This window comes from Micromys minutus (assembly GCF_963924665.1).
Source record: "Micromys minutus genome assembly, chromosome: 7".
In the NCBI taxonomy this organism is placed as follows: domain Eukaryota; kingdom Metazoa; phylum Chordata; class Mammalia; order Rodentia; family Muridae; genus Micromys; species Micromys minutus.
Genome location: NC_137976.1, coordinates 31,266,464 through 31,290,032, shown reverse-complemented (window position 1 = coordinate 31,290,032; position 23,569 = coordinate 31,266,464).

The window sequence follows — 23,569 nt, the reverse complement described above, 5'->3', positions numbered from 1 at the left end:
ATTTTCTGGAGTGTTTTGCGTTCTGCTGTTTGCTGTGATGGTAGAGCTGGGTTCTAGTGTTGCCAAGTTATCTTGGTTTCCATTGGGTAAGTTCTTTCTTTTTCCTCTTGTCATCATGTAGTCTGTGATTATACATGGTTTTGTTGTCAGTGATTTGGTCCTGTCTCTCAAGTGTATCTGACCTGTGTCCTTGGATATCCGCTCTTCCTGGTGGCAAATAGCCTGAGCATTTGGTCTTCAAACAGAGGCCCTCCGGGTGGAAACTGAGTCCCTATGGCAGAGTTCCTGCCTCCCTGAACTAATCGGGGTTTGTGGTGTCAGTGTCCTCTGCCCTGACCTCTCTTTGTCCCAGTTACTTTCAGCACAGTCTCACCAGACCTGTGTCCCTGGATATCTGCAGTTCCAGGTGACAAATGGCCTGAGTTTTTGGTCTGGACTCATGGGCCCTCCTGGTGGAAACCTAGTCCCCATGGCAGAGTTCCTGCTCCCCTGAACCAATCCGGGTGCAGGGGCGGCAGCACTTTCTGTGCATTCGGCCCAGACCTTTCTGAGCCCTGGCTATTCGCAGTGCAATCTCACCAGGCCTGCGTCCCTGGATCTCTGCTGTTCCCAGTGGTCTCTAAATTGCTTTATACTATGGAGAAAAATTTCATTCCTTCCACATAGATCCCGGCACATGCACGCGCGCGCTGGAACCCCCCCACACACACAGGAGCAGCAAGTATGCACTCACATATGCATGCATTCACACATGCAGCCATGCACACAAGTGTGTGTAGCCTAAGGCTAACCTTCATTGTGTTCTTCAGTCATCTCTATTTTGTTTTCTGATGTAGGATCTCTCCCTGATTCCAGAGCTTGCAGATTGTACTAGTCTAGCTGGTCATGAGAATCCTTTGTCTCTGTCTGAAAAGGCCAACCCATCCACCTTTCTTTTGCATGGAATCTAAGGATCCCACTCCAGTCCATAGGCTTGCACAGCAAATGTATTATTGCAAGCCCTGGTATTTCTATTCTAGTATGAATATAACTCATATCCATTCAGCTATCTCTACAAATTCATGTGTTACTTGTTGAAAGCAGTCATAACTTGCTCAAGTTGAACCTTTCACCAAGAACCTCTTTCTTTTTTGTTTAATTTTTGAGATAAGGTTTCACTATGTATCTCATCAAGATCCACCAGATTATGCTCCCTGACTGCAACTATTAAAGGCATGCACCACATGCTCACCCAAAAAAACTCTTAATCTATAGTGTGAAGATAGTTTTGTTGTATTTTTATTTCCTCCTCAAATGAGTTAGTTTTGCTCCATAGTTTTGACAATGAATAGTTGTCAGAACACTGGTTTAAATTAAAGAACGGTGACATGAATAAGGTTAGGCCAAAATTGAATACGTTATTTCATTAAAGTAAACTACCCAAAGTCATAGGGACAAATAAATTCACACACAACCACAAATAAGAACAGGAAAGCTTCTGGGTTCTAGACTACTTCCTGTTTATACAGATGAACTTGCACCCTGTGGCTGTCAGAGATGAAGCTGTCTTTATCAAAGACTTTCACTCATTCTCTATGAAGGACTATTTGTTTTCTTTAAATTCCCATTTTATAATTTCTCCCAGAATTATACAAATATACATCCTAAATGTGCATGCAACCCTTTCTAATGGGGGGCAGAAGATGGGTCTGTAATTTGTGAGTTCTGACTGAAATCACAAAGTTGAAGCAGTGATAGAGAGAGCAACAGGTAGGGGCCTTTTCCTAATTAGTGGAAGAAACAGTGGATTCTATTATATGTAAATTCAGTCTATTATAATAATTTTCAATTTATAACATTAACTAAATTATTTAAAGGAATATGTATTTTTTCCTGTGTAATTATTGCCTATAAACATAGAAAAATGGTAGAGTATCTAGGTTGTTGGCACATATCCTGAAAACTAACATCTAACAAGAGGACATAATAACATCTTTCAATATGTAACTTACTCACTTTTCTGCACATTGTACATTGCTCTGAGATGTACTAGGTAATATTTTGATAGCTTTAGCTACATCACTGATTTGCATATAAAATTATAGATTATTTGCAAATAAAATTTAGCCTTAAGAGTAATTCCCAATTTAATCTTAGGCAGAATTCTAAGGTCAGATTTAGTATATAACTTCTTTTAATGATAAGAGGTCCAAATTGATTTTAATCATTCCACCATAAGGTTCTTCTTTGGTGAAACAGTACAATCCTTTGTATTTCTTAACCCTAGTGTAAAAAACACTATTAACATTTATTTATTTTTATTTTAAAAATTAAAGTATAAGACCTGTACTTAGATTATGTCAGGATCTAAATATAGAAAAACAGTGGTAAATGGAAAGTGATTTTTTTTCATATAATTTTTTTTCTTTCTAACAAAACTCTGATTCCTTCATGTACATTAAGATAGATTTGGATAAAAAAACCTTTAGCTATGTGTTAAATGGAAATGCTTTGTTTATTTTTGCTTCTTTCCTCACAATAAACACACCATGATATCCCACAGTGCTTCATTATGTGACTTTCTATACAAGCATTTAAAATTTCCTGCTGGTCATTAATCAAGTATTTTTCAAATGGTTACCTCTGTGACATGCACAATGCAACATGCTGAGAATGATATTGAACATGATATATAATAAACTTACTGTTTAGAGTAAGAATTATTAGAAGAAACTATGGCTTGAGTCCTCACAGAAACATTTGGAATTAAATCTGAGGCCTAAAGACAAGAGGAACTAACAATGAAGTCATCAGATGGGAGCATTTTTGAGGGAAAACAAAATTAAGTAATGTAAGTATAAAAAGTAGTTCTCTTACTAAGAGATGATAGAACATAAGCTCACATAAAATCTGTATGGCATATTGCATTTGGCAAGGAGTTTGAAACAGACACAAATAGATCATAAAATACCATTTTATTTTGAATCCAAAACTGGGTTGAACTATTTTATTGGACAAGTTGTATTGGTGGAAAGAAAAAATAAAGGATTATAAAGTTGGGGGAAAGATGATAGTAACTTGAACTTGGATGATATGGAAAGAAACTTCAGCTAGCATGTCTCCTCTCTGCAAGTAGGCAGCATATAAACATTTCAATGAAGCTAACACATTTACCACAAGACACAACCAAATATCAGGCTACAAGTAGAGCTGAACATCATAGCGTAGCTGTTTATTAAACTCCCAAAGACAACTCAATGGGCGTTTAGTTGGATATAAAGAAGAAAGCATTATATCAAAGTAGACAATGTATGTGTTAGAATTGCAAATGGAAAAAAACCAGTTTAAGATTTTAGAGAAACATATCACATGGTGATTGTTTTTGAAGTTGCAGGATTTAGGATAGGTGACATGGAAATAATGAGAAATTTGTAGATGAAGAAAACTGAACATAATGAAGTACTACTCAGCTATTAGAAACAATGACTTTATGAAATTCCTAGGAAAATGGATGCATCTACAGAATATCATCCTGAATGAGATAACCCAGTCACAAAAGAACAGACATGATTTGCAGTCACTGATAATTGGATACTAGCCCCAGGAAGCTCTGAATACCCAAGAAACAACTCACAGACCATATGAAGCTCAAAAAATTAAAGGCCAAAAAGTGGAAGCCTCAGTTCATCTTAGAAAAAAAAAGCAGTAAGTGTATAGCATCCTCTCAGAGTGTAGTACACCTAGGCTTTAAATCATTAATAACTCAAGAGCTAAGAAGATAGCCTTGTAACAATTTTTGGTATTTAAAAATCATATGTTTAATCTACATACACCAAGAAAACTTTGACTATTTCCATGTTACATTTTGTTTTACATGTTCTTTATGCTTATTATAACTAGTAAGATTTCAATGCATACTATCAAACCCTTAAAAAATCAAATACTGACAAAAATATATTCATATAGATTTATGCCAAACTGCTTTTAAAAATTTGTACATCTATGTCTGTTTTTTAAAATTAAAGTTGTAAGAAAAAAAATGAAAAGTAAAAACATACTCATAAGTGAGCACCAAAAATGAAAACTGAAAAATCAGTGGATACTCAATAATATCATTTAGACACTGAACAGGGAAGGGGAAGCAATAACTGAGAGGATCGCCAATGCTTCAGAAGAACAGGAATTGCAGGTGGCATTTTATTATGGGTTTAACAGAATGTTATTTTTTGACCACTGTATAGACCTACTGGTGGCAAACCTGGAATTCTACTATAGTGGCATGAATAAAGAATCTCTATAGTAACTGACAGTATTGATCACAAAATCAGACAGATTCAAGGATCCGACTCTTCCTATGAACATCTGTCCAACAGTAAAATATCATTAAGTGAAGTCAAGAGTGTGAAGATTGATGAGATCTTCATTGTCAGAGGTCTTTACATTTTACTTCTCTTGTAAATTAACTTAGTTTTGGTTGTACTGTGTTAAATTAATTTTATTCATTAAAAGCACCATTCCCTGCATCTGATTGATGTTAATAGTCAGCTATCAATAAAACTAAACCTTCTATGACAATCTACTGAACTATCATCATGAAAATCCATTTGTTTTGAACATTCTATGAACCACCCAGAGAACTTGCCTCTAGCTGCAAGGATCTTTATAACCACAGCTCCATTATAGGCCAGCATTCTTGCTTCAAGAGGCCTTGTATTCATCATGTACTGGTGTAGGTAACTTCTATTAAGACTGGAACACTTTACTCCACCTAACATAAATCTGAAGAACTTTTTTTTTACCCCCTTCAGGATGGAAAGAATATTCTTCCCAATAATATATCCAATAGTCCACTGTGATTGGTAGAATGTGACCTTCACTTTTCCTCTAGTGTATCTCAATGTTGCTCAGGCAATCCTTGAACATGGGATATTTTTTCCTAAATCTCTTTAATATAGACATGAGCCACATGTAAGGTAATGGACTCTTTGTTACGAAAGGCTCATGATTTATTTATTTTAAATTCTATGATTGGTGGATCTTGAACCTATAAAGCAGAACACCATGTACAATGTGAGTGCTGTACAGCGGAACTATATTGGAAGAATTTCATCCATCTATAACCATACCTCTTACTTCTTTCTTCCACATGATCAGACTGACAATTTTTAAGTTATTTCACACTATTTTTGAGTTGTTACATGGGGCTTTATTTCTGTATAATGAATCAGGTATTACTGTATGAATCCCTCTGAAAGTACTGCCATGATTTTTTTAATTGCAAATGTGTTCCTTATTATGGATACAGAAGATTGAGCTGCTTCCATGATGAACAGACAAAACACAACCTCAGAGCTCCTAACTCTGGTAGTGGTCATGGCAGTGGCCAGTGGAAAAATCAGCATAACATTTAAAAAATTACCACATGCTAAGTGCCTAAAATTGAAATGATAATATCTATATCACCTCAATATGGCTAAGAATTCAGAATGATGAGGGTCCCGCACCCAAATCTTTGAGGGATAACCCTAAGAGGTTGCTGAAGGGACTCAGGAAGAGAAGAAAAAGAGACTCTGCAGGAGTTAAAATTGTGAAGGACAACAGTGGCACAAAGAAGATGAAGGACCAGAGATGCTAAGCCTGTGGAAGATGAGGTGCTCTGAAGAACCAAATGGCAGTGCCAATATTTCAATGATGGAAAACCCTTGTTGCTAATAGAACTGAGGAGAACTGTCTAAGGTTATAATGTCCCCCAACACAACATGAAAGCTCTTGCCGTCACTGGGCACCGGTGCTCTAAGCTCAAAGCAATAATCCTGTACCTGAACATTTAGAGCAATAAACTGCCAGCTATCAGTGCTTACACAGACCTTCTGGTTGTCAAAGCTCAGAGTTACATGCCACTGGGTTTGCAGGCTGAGAATCCAGAGATCAAGTCTTTAAAACTTAGGAAACCCTGTTTAACTGTGATTTCTACTTAGAAGGAGCAAAATGAACTCCCATCAATTCATTTGTGACAAATAAGTGAATACGTATTAAAATATGATAAAGTTTCCTTAGTAAGTTTTGCTGATAGGCCAACATAAAAAATAAAAAGATAACATTGAGAGTAAGGATGGAAGACGTTGAGGTGAAGCTGTATGTCTATTTTTTCGTTCGTGTTGAAAAGCATGCAGAAGTGATAGCAATATTTAGGAAGCTATATGCAGAAAAGGTGGAAAAGCTATGGGCATAAAATCCATGCCTGGCCAAAGTGGTCCTCAAAAGAGCTTCAGAGAAAGTGCTACTTCTCCTGGAGCAGCCAGTTTCAGTTAAATGAAGGGGACCAAGGTTTGGCATATCACTGCTTTCCTTTTGACATAGGTGTTTTGTGAAGGGCAGAGTTGAAGGGTTTGGGAGTTAAGAGATTAGAGGAGATTAAGAGACAAGTGGTGCAGTGTGGGAATGTGCATTCACTTGATGATGGATTGCTGGGGAATCTTGGGCCTCTTCAAATGGTTCAGGAGAATCAGAATGTGAGGAATGATGGGATTAACCCTGAGAGCTTCTTGAGTGAACATAGGAAAAAGTTCAAGCTAGAAAACACAACATTGCCAGGCATGTTCACCTCCGGCAGCTCTTGCATCTTGGTAGCCAAAGGGTGATTGAAGTTTCCTCTCAGACCTTTGCTGGCTGAAGGCAAACTGTACACAATGATGAACTGTGCATTTTATACAGGAGCACAGGGACAAAGGGGCTGGAACAAAGGGGATCACCAGGATAATGGGTGCATAGCTGATTAAATGATGAATAAATGAATAAAATAAATTATTAATAAATTATATATAATATAATACATGTAAATAAAATAAAGTGTATATATATATATATATATATATATATATATATATATATATATATATATATATATATATATACTTTCAGAATTAAGAGGACATTTCCTTGAGCTGTGAGGAAAACTATTTTTAAAAATACTGATTAATCATCTACCCTCTATTGCTTTTGAGCACAAAGCTATAGAATTTCTTTATGCTTTCAAAAGTCATCTAACTAGTCATTTATGAAACAGAAAAATCTGTACTTACATCAAGAAGGATGGAGTTGCTCATTCTACTCATATATTCACATGGTTTACTCTCATTCTCTGCATCAATCAGCGACACATCACTGCAATGCTTTCTTGACCTTTTCTATCTCTGCTACATCTTTCTCTTCTTTTCTTCTTCCCTGTTGGCATCCCCCTTATTCCTACTCCCTTTGTACTCCTTATCTCCTCCCCTTCCTCTTCCTCTTTCTTTTTATACGTCAGGTTTTTAATTATTATTAATTTCCTTTATTGGGCCTTAACCTAAAACTTAATGTGGAGAGAAATTTTAGCCCAGCACAAAGGCTGCTTCTATCATATCCAAAAACCTCTATGACTGTTTGGTCTGTCTGGAGCAAAGAGATGCCCTTGGTACATACCTTTAGTCCAAAACAGTGAAGGTAATGTTAGTTCATAAAAGTAAATACCCATATTTGAAAGTAATATATAGTTGTGAGGTAGATACAAATCAGAGAAAGATTTGACAGAAAAGGGTATGTCCAGCTTTCACAAGAACAGAAAGAAAAGATACAATATAAGAGGGAAGAAGTCGGAGGGAGAAAGGAGGACATTTTATCAGACAGTTGTATAAAGAGAGGTTGCAGAGATAACATGCTAGACCAAAATAAGACTGAAGAAACCAGAGAATGACAAGAAGCCAGAAAGTTAAACATATTGTCAAAGCTATATGAGGCCAAGCAGAGAAATTCATTTCAAAGGCTAGAGAAGTCAGGTTCAATTCTTTTGGAGATAGGATTGAGCCAGAGCAGCTGAGTTCAACCAGCCAATAAAGTTCAAAAAGAACTAGAAAAGGTGATTAGATTGTACAGAAGTTAGAAGCTTCTGGAGCTAGGCCCAGTTTAGCAAACGGAGTCAGTAAGCTTCAGAGTCATAAAAATTACTACAGGAGAATATAAGTTACACTTATATTCATGTCTTCTACAATGTGCTAGGTGAATTATCAAACACTGATATTTTCCATACCTCTTTTATACCTTTAATTTTGAGACAGGATCTCAGTAAGTTGCTCATATTTTTCTTGTCCTAGCTCCATGGTTTAGGTTGTTCCTGAGCACATGATATTCCTTCTTCAGCATCATGAACAATCACATGTCTGTGTCACTAGGCAAAGCTAAACTGTGATCTTCTACTTTATGATTTCTGAAACAAAAGTTATCTATTCACATTGTAGTTTATTTTGTTGATGACAAAATTACATTAAAACTACATCATCAAAAGCAACTTTGAACATAAAAGACACTCATTCTTTTCTCAGACATTCACCTATCAGAAACTATATCTATATCCACTGAAAACATTTCTACAAGAAACAATATAAGGTATCTATTTTACTCGGCTAAGGGTTTGGGGTTGTGTTTTTGGGTGCATTTTTTATCAGTCATGTTAATATTATCAGTGTTTGGTTTTTCTATTAAACATATCATTTGTTTAAAATTGGCTATCTCATTTTCCCATTTTACCCACTTACATATTCATATAAAACTATATTTGCCTGATATTTATTTAAATTAACAATTTGATTTTAAAAAGAATTCTACTTAAATAATGCCCCACATAGCATGTTATACCTCTAAAAGAAAAAAATAGCACTAAGATTTACATTTTTTTCAATTGAATATATTACCCTAAAATATGGAAAGAAAAAAAGTCAATGAAATAATATCGAAGTTTTAATAAAATGCTTAGAACTTGAAAACCTTCCAATTATGTGCAGAAAAATATAAAAAAAATATTTTAAGTGCTTAAAAATAAGAAATATCAGCTGAGTTACATTTTTTACATTAGGATCCTTATGGAATTAATTTCTATTTTGTGCTAATTTGTAATCACAACCCTCCTCATAACTGGGATGAAGTCTATTGCAAATTCATAATCTTGACATAAAGTTCAGAAGAAAAGACATTATCTTCAGGAGTTTGCAAAAGAAAGTGCCAGAATATTTTAAGAAAATTGTGTTTATGAAATACTGAGTTTAACATATATAGAAAAGAAATTATTATAAAGTTCAGTGTGAATATGGGTGACTTCATATTACACCTAAACAAAAGCTCATCCTATAATATATATTAAGCCCTGAAAAGAAATCATTTAAATGTGTAATAGAAAGTGTAATATTTCTGGCTTTTTGTCCTGTGACATGCAACTTAGACCAGAAAAATTGTCAGACATGAATGATTTCTCAGTAATGGATCTCAGTCAACAACCACAGGAACACCAAGCACTCAGGAACTTTTTTTTCCAGAAGGAAAATAAAAGACATGAGTGTTTTGTAGGTGAATTATCCAAGCCACAGGACAAGGAGAGGGAATCGAAGCAGTTCAGGGCAACTTTCCAGGAGTTGAAACAGATCTGAGTGTCTAAGGAGAGTGATGCAGTGCTGTTTGTTACAAGGACAGCAGAAGAGACAGCAGGCTGGAGAGATAGAACTTGACATTTGTCCAGAGACTGCAGCCAAACACACAAAGTACAAGAGTGAATGGAAAATACCTGAGTCTAGGGAGAGAACGGAAGACAGGGATTGGAAAGAACATTACTCTAAATTCACAGACTGAGAATTGTTTTCTTTGCATTAGCCAGCTGGGAAAAGTCTCACAGTCCCCAAGATATCAGGCAGAGAAACATCAGCTTGGTAGTGGGAAGAACTCATTGTATGGCTGCTCTGGACTTAACCAGCAAATGTCATATATTTTAGAAAGCCCAAAAAGAAGGAGCAAGACATCTCCAAGTTACTTAGTATCATCCCTACTCTGAATCATATTTACAGGAATATTTTAATCGGTGTGTAGACACTCAATAATAATAATAATCAAAATCACAATTAATTAATTAATTATACAGAAAATATAGCCTACAGTACTGTTCAAATTAATCTAAGATTTAAGGAAATTACAGAATGAGCTGCAGTTGATATTAAACAATTAAATATATTCAAGAATTAAGATGAAAATCGATTTTTGTTAAAGCAAAACAACATATAAGAGAAATTAAAATAAAAATTCTGGAAAATGAAATTAGAATATGTAAGAAGAAAAATTCCATACATATAGTTATTTCAGAAAAAAAATCACTGAATTTAGAATTATGGAAAGAAAAAGTACCAAAAATGAACGCTGAAGCAGAAATTGTTAATGTGTTAATAGTTCACTCTCAGTGTAATGGGAGACCTTGAAAAAGAGAAACTTAATTAAGTAAATGAACCAAAAGCATAAGAAAGCAAGAGTGGTGGCCCGTGCTTTTAATCTTGACCTTAACACAATACCTCTATACAACTGCAATATAGGCAAATCTGTGGGGTATTTTTTAATGATTACTGCAGGGTAGCTTGACTGAGAATCTTGTTCCTCAGTTGGTGGAGCTTTTTGGCAGAAATAGGATGTGTATTGGAAAAAGTGTCACTTCAGGTGATCGTTGAGGCTTCAAAAGCCCCTACCATTCTCATAAGAACTTGCTGCCTCATACTTGTGCTTGTCGATCAAGTAAGTTCTCACCTGTTATGCCTGCCTGCTGCCATTCTCTCCACTACAATAATCATGGACTCTAAAACTCTGCAGCTGTGAGCTCAAAACCAAAGGATTTGTTTTTATGAATTGTCTTGGTCATAGTTTTCAACATCAATAGAAAAGTAACATCTTTAGCCATCAGGGAAATGCTAATCAAATTAACTCTAAGACTTTGCCTCAAACCAGTCAGAATGGCTGAGTTAAAAAAACTCAGGTGAAAGAAGATGCTGGCAAGGATGTAAAGAAAAAGAAACATTCCTTCATTTTTTTAATATGATAGTAAGCTGGTATGATAATTCTGGAAATCAGTCTGGCAGTTCTACCGAAGATTGGACATAGTACTACCTGAGGACCCAGCTATACCACTCCTGAGCATATACCCAAAAGATGCTCCAAAATATAACAAGGACACGTGCTCCACCTTGTTCATTGCAACCTTATTTATTATAGCCAGAAGCTGGAAAGAACCCAGATGTCCTTCAACAGAGAAATGGATACAGAACATATGGTATATTTACATTATGGAATACTACTCAGCTATTAAAAACAATGACGTCATGAAAGTCTTAGGCAAATGAATGGAACTACAAAATATCCTGAGTGAGATAACCTTATCACAAAAGAACACACCTAGTATGCACTCATTGATAGGCCCAAAAGCTCAGAATACCCAAGATACAAGTCACAAACCATATGAAGCTCAAGAAGAAGGAAGACCAAAATGTGGGTGCTCCAGTCCTTCAAAGGGAGAACAAAATCTTCACTGGATTTAGAGGGTGAGAGGTCTTGTAAGAAAGAGAGGAGGGAGAGGGGAAAAAGAGGGGGGCAGGATCATGTATAAGAGGAGACAGGGATGATATAGAAAGGGTCAGAAATCCAAACAGCGGTGTATGTCAGTAGGGGATGGGGAACTGGACATAGCTACCAGCAAGACCCAGATTCCAGGAAAGTAACAGGCTCCCAAGACTCAACAGGGATAAGATTAGCTGAAATGCCCAACAAAAGAGAAGAAGATGTTGTAGAAACCATATCCAGAGGTTAGGCAAGGACCTTGGTTGGGGATCTGGCAACTCACCCTTCTCAAAACTTTAACCCAGATTATTCCTGTCTAAAACAAATACAGGGACATAGTGGAGTAGAGACTGAAGAAAAGGTCATCCAGAGACTGCCAGGGATGATATATAGGTGATATACATGTTTTTAACCACATATGTAGCAGAGGATGGCATTGTCTGGCATCAATAAGAGGAGAAGCTCTTGGTCCTTCTAAGTATTGAGTCCTCAGTGAAGGGTAATGCCAGGGCAGTAAGGTGGGAGTGGGTGGGTTGGAGGGGGAGCATCCTCATAGAAAAAGGGGAGAGGGAATGGGAGAGGGGGGAACCAGAAAATGGGATAACATTTGAAATGTGAAGATATAAATCACCCCTCCCCACAAAAAAGAAAGAATGAAAAAAGAAAGAGAAAGAAAGAAAGAAAGAGAAAGAAAGAGAGAGAGAGAGAGAGAGAGAGAGAGAGAGAGAGAGAGAGAGAGAAAGAAAGAAAGAAAGAAAGAAAGAAAGAAAGAAAGAAAGAAAGAAAGAAAGAAAGAAAGAAAAAGAAAAGTAACAAGTCAATTTTGGAAGAGCCATCTTACTGTGGGCAGCTCCATTCTTGAGTTTGTGGTTTTGGGCCGTATAAGAAATAAGTCAGAGAAAGCCAATAAACATCTTTCCTCTGTGGTTTCTCCTTTACCCCTGCCTTCATGCTCTGCATGAGTTTCTATTCTGCCTTCTTCAGTGATAGACTGTTACCTGAATGTGTAAGATTAGATAAATGATATTCTGTCCAACTTGCTTTGGTCATGGTGTTTTATTACAGCATGGAAATCAATAACAGCATTGTTGAAATGCATGACTTATTGGAGAGTAACCAAATACTACACAATTCCACACACACTGTTATGGAAAATGTTCATTAACAAATATTTTTCATAATTCATATTATGGGAAACAAGTTTCCCTACACTTTAAATAATTCAATCATGCTTAAAGTGTGTACCAAGAGGACATCATTAACAGTAATAATCTAGAAATTAAGAATGAATGAGAATGATATGTGGACATTGTGCAAATATTTTTATCCTTTGTGGTGTTGGAACACATCAAAATAAAATAACATGTTAAACTGAATAAATATTGCACATCATATAAATATTTATCTGATGCTTAAAGCAGTGCATGAGGTGGAATTTATAGTGATATAAACAGATGAAAACAGAAAGGTTCTCAAATCAATAAATTCTGCACATACTCCAAGAAAATATTAACGATGGTTAACATAAAAACTTTTCTCCTGTAAAAAAGAAAGTATATAATAAATAGATGTAATTTTAAAGAATAAAGACATAAAATTATTAAAACTAATGTAACCTATTTTTATGTTAAAGTTTTTATAAATTTTGGATGCAGATTACTAAATTTGAAAAAAAAATCTGAGGAAAATTGTCAAGATACCAAGATAGGGAACAGAAAAAAGCATCTAAGTAAATGTTCTGTAGATACTAAAATAGTTTTATGGAAGCCACAATATAATACAAAATTTGAGACCACAGATGAAAGATATAATATTTTTGATGTACATAATTATCAAAGGCACTCAAAAAGCTGTTAGGGCATGCATATCATTACAGCTCGAACAGCGCTGCATATTGGATGTGGAGAAGAAATGCAAATAAGGCCTAACTAGAGTAGCCATTCTAATATCAAATAAAGTAGATTTTGCAACCAAAAGTTATCAAACAAAGATAAAGAACACTTTTTACTCATTACAGGGAAAATTTATCAGGAGGAACTCTCAAACCTTAACATATGTGCTCCAAATATAAGAGCACCCATATTCATAAAAGAAACCCCACTCAAGCTCAAAAAATACATTGCACCACACACAATAAGAGTAGGAGACTTCAACACACCACTCTCATCAATGGACAGATTGTGGAAGTAGAAACTAAAAAAGGATGTAGTGAAACTAGCAGAGGTTATGAATCAATTGGAATTAATAGACATCTACAGAACATTTCGCCTCAAAACAAAAGAATACACCTTTTTCTCAGCACTTCATTGCACCTTCTCCAAAACTGACCATATAGTCGGTCACAAAACAAGCCCCAAGAGATATAAGAAGATTGAAATACTGCTATACATCCTATCAGACCACCATGGACTAAGGCTGGTCTTTAATAACCACAAAGACAACAAAAAACTCATATACACACGGAAGCTGAACAATACTCTACTAAATGATAGCGTGGTCATAGAAGAAATAAAGAAAAAAAAATCAAAAAATTTCTAGATTTTAATGAAAATGCAAGCACAACGTACCCAAACCTATGGGATGCAATGAGTGCAGTGCTGAGAGTGAGAGAGTACTGAGCAGTAAATAAGACATTTATGCCACTCCCACTAAGGGAACAGTATAGCATCAGAATATAGGGAAAGAGCTGCCAAGGCCAACATGGAATGACATGGCCATTGCAACGTTTAACTCAAAGCAGCTGCAATGGCCCTGCCCAAATCGGGTCCTATCAACAATCAGTCATGGATGGGGGTGAGCAGTCACTGGCCCTTCTCTTTCTTAATCAAACTCAAACTGTGGGTTACTGATAGATGCAAGGGAAGGGATATCTTTGTCTTTAATCATGTGCCCACCAGTGAGTATAGCCTGTCCTGATAAGGATTTTTACTCTTATTGAAACTGAAACAAAAAATACATGAATGTGGCAAAAGGTTTTATAGGGAGCAAGAAGGATTTAACACAGAACAAAAGAATGAGTTGAGGTTTGAGAGTAATTTGAATACATTGTAGAGCTAGAGATATGCCTCAGTAGTTTAGAGCAGTAGCTGCCTTTTGCAGAGGACACAACTTCAGTTCACAACACCCACATGGCTGCTAACTGCAATTGTAGGGGATCTGATACTTACTTCTGGCCTCTGCAAGAATGAGGCATGCAGTAGCTTCACAGACATACATGCAGGTAAAATACATGCGTGCATAGAAATAAAATAAATGTGAATGCAAGAAATTAAATTGTTAATGAACACATTTTCTAATAGGCCTCTAAAAATAATCACTCCTATTATTTTTAAAACATATAAGTTTGGCAGATAACATTATATTGTGAATTTTCTTAAATGCAAAGCTAAATTAACAGTAGCCAATTTCAAAATGCCAATATGTAATTGTCAATAACAGTTGCTAACAGGTTACTTATCTATGTAATAAGATAGTATAGAGACATGAGAGAAACTCTCTGTTTTCAAAGGTGACTTATAAATGAGAAACTGCTCTAATATTCTTACACAGTTTAGCAGAGGTTTTACTTTACCTTTCAAATATATTTTAGTTGATACGCGTAATGTCACAGAGAAATGAAATTAAGGCAATGATAGCTTATAAAATAAATTTAATCTTTAATTTTGCACATTTTCAAGTTGTTCAACTTAAGAAAGATGACTTCCCCCTTAGATTTTTATGCTATCATCACCAAAATGCTTAATGATATTTTGTTCATAATTTAAATGTACAGCTCGATTTCTAAAAAAGTTTGCAACTCTAAGAAAAAATTCATTCATGACTATTCTAAAATAATCTTTGAGACTGTGTCAAAACTGAAAAATTAGTAGAAAATTAGATATACATATATGCATGACATCATAAGTTACAGAAATTAAAAGACTTTAATAGCTGTTCCTATGACACAAAAAAACTATAGTGCCTGGTCCCTGTTGAGTTTACTAAGGATAGCATTAAGGAATATTGTCTTAATTTTGACTTCAGTTTCCCTCTGTGACATAGTACTTAACCTGAGTTTAGGATAGCCCAAAGGCAATGGAATCACCTAAATAATTCTAAAAACGAATAAAAGGCACCCCTTTCAATGGAAGCCACAGAACAAAGAGTGAGTGATTGACACAGCAGCTGTAATCTGCAGTTCAAAAACCCTTCCTAAGTAGAAAGCCTCAGCAGGACTTCTTTCAAATATACTCAATTTCATTATGTTGTTTTTGCTAATCCAGTGTCCAACATTTTCTTCTCAAAGGGATAAAAAAAAAAAAAAAAAAAAACTGTAACTTATTCTGAGTGAGAACACACAAAATTCCATGATTGATTAAAAGCTGTCTTCATTTTCTGTTTTCCAAGTAAGCAACTCAAATGAAAGTTCCACTCTCTTTCATCTCCTCACTATAAAGACTTTCCCTGGTAGAAGTGAGGCTCCCTTGAAAAGTGTATCCCTGACAAATGACAGAAGCATCGCTTAAAGTTATAGGCAGATTTTCAAAGACAGACATTTCCTGATAGGTTTTATATAAAATCCAAAAGAGGAAACATCATCAGAAGTGGGTCAAGAGTGTATGAAGCAGCTCATGTAGAGGATGAAGAGATCTAAGTTTCCATGAGACTTTAGGAAACAAATTATACAATGTATAGAATACCCTTTTCCCCCAAAAATTTTTATTGGAAATTCTCTGCATTTACATTTCAGATGTTATGAAGTGTAATCTTATTTCATTTCCAACAATCTTATCCCCCTTCCTGCTCCCATTGCTTCCATGAAGGTGCTCCGTTGTTTCCCATCCACCTTCTCCCACCTCAGTGCCTTGGCGTTCCCCTCCACTGAGAAAATGATCCTTCGCTGGACCAAAGGCCTCTCTTCCCATTGATGTGAGAAAATGCTATCTTCTGCTGCATATGTACCTTGGGCCATAGATCTTTCCATGTGAACTCATTGGTTGGTGTTTTAGAATACCCTTGAAGAGAATAAAATTCAGTATTCTTTTCAGAAAAGCACAATGAATAGTAGTTACATGAGTTCGAGGAAAGTTTGCCTCAATCAGTTACCTTATCTGTTTCTTCTATTATTTTATAACATCATGTTATTTCTGCAAGATACATGAAAATCAAGTGTTTTCAATATTATTCAAATAGCACATAGCTAAGGTCTAATATAATATAATATATATATATATATATATATATATATATATATATATATATATATATATATATATATATATATTGTCTTCAAAAGTATCAGAGATCCACAGAATATGGCACTTAAATTTATTTCAGAGATATGTCTACTCCTGACAATACTCCCATCCCATTTCAAAGAAGATACTGAGCATCATTACCTCCAATGAGAGTCTCTTTAATTGTGGTAAGTTAGCCACTTGGTAAGAAATACACTAATTGCATTTAATAGACAATTGCTGTCTGAAAAAAAAAAGGATACATGGATACAAGATAGTCGACCACTATAAATTTTCTAGACTTGATTTTTATTTTAAAATACTTTTGAGATTATATTTCAGCATGCAACACAGGAATCAAATGCTCAAAACTTTCTGTCAGCTTTCAAAATACTGTGATTACAGACATTTGTCACCATATTCAGGTCTTATATTGAGGTTATTGATTTACTTGAACTTGACTTTTAAATTTTTTTTAATATTTAATTGTTTTTGGTTTTGGTTTCTCTCATAGTACTGGTTGTCTTGGAACTAACTCTGTAGACCAGGCTGTCCTTGAACTTAGAGATCACCTGTTGCTGTGCTACTTGCTGGGATTATAGGTATGTGCCACCGTCCTCCTGAACATATAATTGATTTTTATGTAGGGTGAATCTAGACTTCAGAAAGTATGTAAAGTAAGTTATATGGTAAATTGCCATTAGTTTCTTGAGCTAGTTGAATGCAGATTATAGAGCTAAAGATGGCTCCATTGTATATATTTCTGCATATTATTTAAAGACTCCTTTGAAATCCTCTCTTCGTCTCTTGTAGCCTGAGTCCTTACACTGAGAAAGAAAGGGGAGATGCTAACAGAGAAGTTTATTGAATGCATTGTGTTCTGGATAACAATTAGAAGGTAAAATATTTTCCACAGTGACTAGTATTATTATGTAGCCCACCCATGAAAAGAATGCTCTGCTGTGCCTAGAACTTTCTTTTTGAAGGACTCTAGTATAATAGTAGTTGATGCGTTTTCATAGTCATTTCTGATGGATGGTGTAAATACATGATTTGATGTGTTACTTTTGCTTGGTTTTCTAATCAGGCTCCTCCAGTCATTTCTGATAGGGGATTTAAGTGTCTGTTTGATAGTTTTGTTCTCTCTCTCTCTCTCTCTCTCTCTCTCTCTCTCTCTCTCTATCTATCTATCTATCTACCTACCTACCTATCTATGATTTTTTTCAGTAAATATGAATTTACTACTTATTATTTTTCTTATAGGTTTTATTACTATTTCTTTATTAAGCTCACTCATTTAAGAACAAAAGAATAGTTATTATAGATCATTACCACATGGAATAATGTATATACTCAGTTTTCCTAGCATTATTTGTTAGCAAAACAATGCAGTATCATTTAATTGTAAAGAAAAATAAAATCTACATGAAGAATGAATGAAGCTGGAGTAACCAGATTTAGGAAGATGAACATCACACATGCTTTTCCGATAAGTGAATGTTAGCTTAACTCTTTAAGTATGTGTTTAAATTATGATACCCGTATAAGTCAGGCAGTTGTAAATTCAAGATAGTTTAAAGGAGAGTAGGTAGAATGAGATAGAATGCAGGCAGAATGGAAAGGGGAAAGAGGAACAATATAATAGAGGGTTAGATTGGGTGAGGAATGGGAAGGCAGCATAAAGGCAATGAAAATAGCTGGCACTAAAGATCCTCACAATGTCTACACAGAAGCCTACCACAGAGCAAGCTTCTTACATACATATGCATATCCATATGTAAACAGTTCAAATGGAACTGCTTCATAGGTGAGGGCAATGCTTTCCCCCCACCACATAAGCTACAAATAAGCACAGTACCTAGTATGGCTCCTTCTCTGAAAACTAATGGTTAGTGAGGTCCCTAAGCAACAAAAAATGCTACTGCTCTTGTTTAACCTCTAGAACATAATGTAAGACTATTGCTGAAGACACTGCATATTTGAGTCACATAATATAAAAACATCCAGCTGGAACAACTGTGAAAGCCTCATCTCTACTAGCTAGCTTTCCTAATGTTGGGCAGTTCTATGAATGTTGCCAGTTAAGACAAGTACTCATAGGTTTAGTTAAAGGCAAACCGTGCAAAGTGCCTGACCTGGGAAGATATGTTCACTGGTACAATAGTGCCATGAATGCTATCCTAGGAAATAAACACTTTCTGATTAGATTTGTTGCCTTTTCTGCAAAATAGAAATCATGTATAGTGTTCATAACTGTGTCACAATCCCACTATATCATAGGTCCAATTGTAGAATCTAATGCTATTATTTTTCTAAAATAACCCTAGTGATCAACCGCCCCTAAGTTATATTTACCTGTAGATTAATGCATCTCTCAATCATTATTAAAGAAGCTTCTTTTTTCACAGAATGTGATGGATACTGAGACCCACCTCTGTAAACTAGACAATATAAAATTGTGGAATTCAAAGCTCTAAATGGGACAGGTATTTCACACCAATTGTCCCCATGGCTCAGGTATCATCATGGAAGATGAGGCAGAATGATAAAAGTCAAGGTAATAGATGAAATAGTATTTGTAAGGTGTGACATCAAATCATAGCAGCTGTGACTGCATGCAAGATCTGTATAGCAGCAACTCAGCATACATGGAAGAGGATGTCAGGGAGTTCTACTCCTATCTGAGGAGCTTCTGGTCACTGATAGCCTTTGGGTTGAGCATGGTAGTTTTCTACAGGGATGTGGCTTCTGAGAGGCTATCAATGATGTAGTAAATATTCCTAGGCAAATGGATACCAGTGCACACAACAGCAGCATTAAGGAAGTTCCGTGGGTTGAAAACATCACATGATTTTGAAAGGAAATATGTTTGAGATAAAATATCAAAGGGGAAAGAATGAGAAATAGATTAGATCTAAGTATATTACATGCATGTTAGAACTTTTCAAATAATATGAATGAAAGAGGTTATTTTCCCCATAATGTGTGTGTGTGTGTGTGTGTGTGTGTGTGTGAGAGAGAGAGAGAGAGAGAGAGAGAGAGAGAGAGAGAGAGAGAGAGAGAGAGAGAGAACTCTATCAATATTCAAATGGATTTAGCTATTTAGATTTAGTAATAAATTCCCTGTTTTATTTCTTTGGTATAAATAAACACACACATATATGTATGTATGTATATTTATTTGTTGGTGCTATATAGTTTTTCAGTTATGCATACTCCTCCTCCCAGTATTATACAGTAAGAAAAGTTTAGCTGTGTCTCCAAAACTAATTTTGTTGAGGATTGCTTTGCCTACTCTTAGAATCATTTTAATCTTATGTTACAAATTTTGATGTAGTTTATTTTCTTTTCATTGGTTCAGCACATTATCCTAAAATTTCCTTTAAAGACATGTTTATTGACCTTTAGATTATGCAGAAGTGTTCTTTTAATTTCCATGGATAGGAAGAGTCTCTACTTTATTATAGTCTGTCTTATTCCATTATGGTAGAGAACAAACTCATTATTATTACAAGTATCTTACACTGATTATGTTATCCCTATAATAATTGATTAATAATCAATTATCCCCAAAAGCTCTTGTATCAAGGACAATGATTGGTAACTTTCTACCATATCTGCTCTATATACAGTCCTGTAGGCTTCTTGTATGTTCATGATCATCTCTTTTTAGGTTATGGAAGTTTTCTTCTATAATTTTTGAAGGGAAATGCAAAGAAAAAAAAAAAAACCCTAAGATTCCACGTAACACTAGTCAGAATGGCTAAAATCAAAAACTCAGGTGACAGCAGATGCTGGTGAATGTGGAGAAACAGGAACAGTCCTCCACTGCTGGAAGGGTTGTAAATTGGTACAACCACTCTGGAAATCCCTCTGGCATTTTCTTAGAAAATTGGACATAGAACTACCTGAGGACCCTGGGCATATACCCAAAAGAAGCTTCAACATCTAACAAGGGCACATGCTGAACTATGTTTCTAGCAGCTTTATTTATAATAGCCAGAAACTGGAAAGAACCCAAATGTCCTTCAACAGAGGAATGGATACAGAAATTATGATACATATATACAATGGAGTACTACTCGGATACCAAAAACAATGAGTTCATGAAATTCCTTGGCAAATGGATGGAACTTGAAGCTATCATCTTTAGTGAGGTAACCCAAGCACAAAAGAGCATTCATTGTATGTACTCACTTATAAGCGGATACTAGCCAGTAAAGCATGGAATACCCAAGAAACCATCCACAGAACTTATGAAGTTCAAAGAGAAGGAAGGCCAGAATGTGGATGCATCAGTTATTCTTAGAAACGAGAACAAAACATTCATGGGAAGAAATACAAGGTCAAATAGAAAAGCAGGGATTGAAGGAAAGATCTACAGAGACTGCCACACCAGGGGAACCACCCCATATGCAGCCACCAAACCCAAGCACTATTGCTGATGCCAAGGAATATTTACTGGCAGGAACCAGATCTGTATGTCTCCTCAGAGGCTCTTCCAGAGTCATATAGATACAGATGAAAATGCTTGCAGCTAACCATCGGACTGAACACGGGAACCCCAATGAAAGAGCTAAAGCAAGGACTGAAAAAGCTGAAGGAGTTGTAACCTCATAGGAAGAGCAACATCATCAACCAACCAAGGTACTGAGGTGGAAAGGGTGATTGGCAGAGGGAGCATCTTCATGGAAGCAAGTTGAACTGGAGGAGAAAAGAGAGTGGGGCTGAAGAGTATAACATTTGAAATGTAAATACAGATAATATCCAATAAAATTTAATTAAAAAACCCACTCCTGTAGGGATGCTGAGAGTTTGCTATTTCTTGTGGATAATTCTAGAAGTATAAACATCATCTTTTATACCATGCTGGCAGTTGATGCTAGTGAGAGACTGTAAAAAACAAAACAGACAAACCCAACCAACAACCAACCAAACAAACAAAAAAACCCTTGTTACCATCTTGTTAGGTAGCTCCTCTTTCTAGAGCTGGCTCCTCCTCACTCCTGATTCAACTTTCCCTCATAGTTGTTCTAAGAGAAGCTGAAGTGACCCATCATTGAGGAATACTGATATCTAGCTTAGTTACTACCCTTTGTTGCTGTTGCTGGGAGTCATATCATAGTGTTTGTTTCTGAGTTTTATACATTACCACACTTGCTATCTGAAACTTTGTCTTACTTTTGATATTGTTTCTGTATGTATATTTTTCTGTTTTGAATTTATACCTATTAGTATTTTGGGCTTCTGATTTCTTTTACTTTAATAAAACAATATGAGATGTACACACACACATAGAAAAAAATATCCAGGAACCTAATCACTGTGAAGTTTCTAAGATTCTATATTCTTTCCAACTACCAAACTTCTTTCATGTTTGTTTTTTATATAGTGTCCAAACTTTTACTTTTTGTGTAATGACAGTGTAGCAGACCCAGAACTTAACAGCTGATTACATTTTAGAGCCACAAAGGCACCAGCCTAACCTATGAGCCAAGCTCACATACCTCAACCCTTGTCAAAATGAGAATAAAGACCTAATTCATCATGGACAAGGGTACTGAGTAAGTCCCTAAATGTCCTAACATTACCTTTTGGTTTCTGTAGCTCCACTCACTGTAAACTGTTTTGGTTAATTGAAATGTATCACCAGGATACAGTTTGGTGGATAAAGATCAAGAACTACAAGGTTTGTGATTACACAGTTTGAGCAAGTTCTTTGTGTAGTCTGCTGTTCAGCAACTAAAACCATTATATTGTCTTTATGAGTCCATGTGTTCTCTGGATGAGCTACACCTCACAATAAGAGGAATAGGAAAATGTATACCCATCCTATATTCGTAGATGCAGAAGTCCATTAAACCATTTTAATTTATATTTAGAATGGTACCCACACTAGATACCTGCTTTTCAATTCAGAAATGTGTTTAGAACTGTAAAGAAGTATTTTCTGCTTACACACTCTGAATGCTTTATCTCATTTTGTATTCATAGAATGCATTCATGTATATGTGTATTTATGCATACTTATTAACCAACTGATATTAGAAGGTGTGGCTAATTAGCCTTCTTCATCTATGGTTAAAAAGTAAAGTAACTGTACTCACTATCAATTCTTTGAAAAATAATTTATACAGTGCCTCATACTAAAGGCATATACAACTGAAACCATGCAAACAAACAAACAATCACAAAACCTGAAATCTTTGTTGAATGAGGAGACAGGTATGCTGGAAATTGTGCTGTGCAGTTCATACATGTTACTTCATTCAAATCTCCTAAAGTGCTATCAGTTGTAATCATTTTTAAGATTCAAGACAGAATACTTTGAAGATCTTCCATAGCATGGCAGGGTTGATGGATACGTAGAGAAGTAATGCTTAGATCTTTGTGCTTCAGGCCTATTCTCTTTGTATTGCCTGTACACTGCTTCTCAGAGAGAGAAAGAAAGGCAATCAAGAAACTCAATTTTACAAAATGCTCCTTAGTATTTTCCTGTTTTTCCAACCTAGAGATACATGGTCCCGGCAGTCAATCAGAATCATATTTATAGAGGAAAGTGTTCTATTATTTTCCTAGAAATAAATAAAAAATAGACATGATAATCTATGAGGCAATAGAAATCAACCCTGTCACAAGGACATGGACTTACACCTCCAGAAGAAACATTCTTTTAAATCTAATATCTTGGGCTTGACTTCAAAACTGGGTATGATTATATTAAGTAACATCCAAATGTAGATACTTCTTAATTGTTTTTCAGTAAACCATTTCTTAATGATACCCTTCAGACTATAATACATAACTTTCTCACTTCTTCCCCCCTTTAAATGCAGGTCACTCAAATAACATTTATATCTTCTTTTCAGAACAGGTGTATGGTGTTGGTGGGAAGGGAATTAAAGTTTATCTGGTTTATCTGTGTTTTTCTGAATCCACAGTCTCTCCACATTTTCTTGAGACCCCCGAGACAGCTGTAT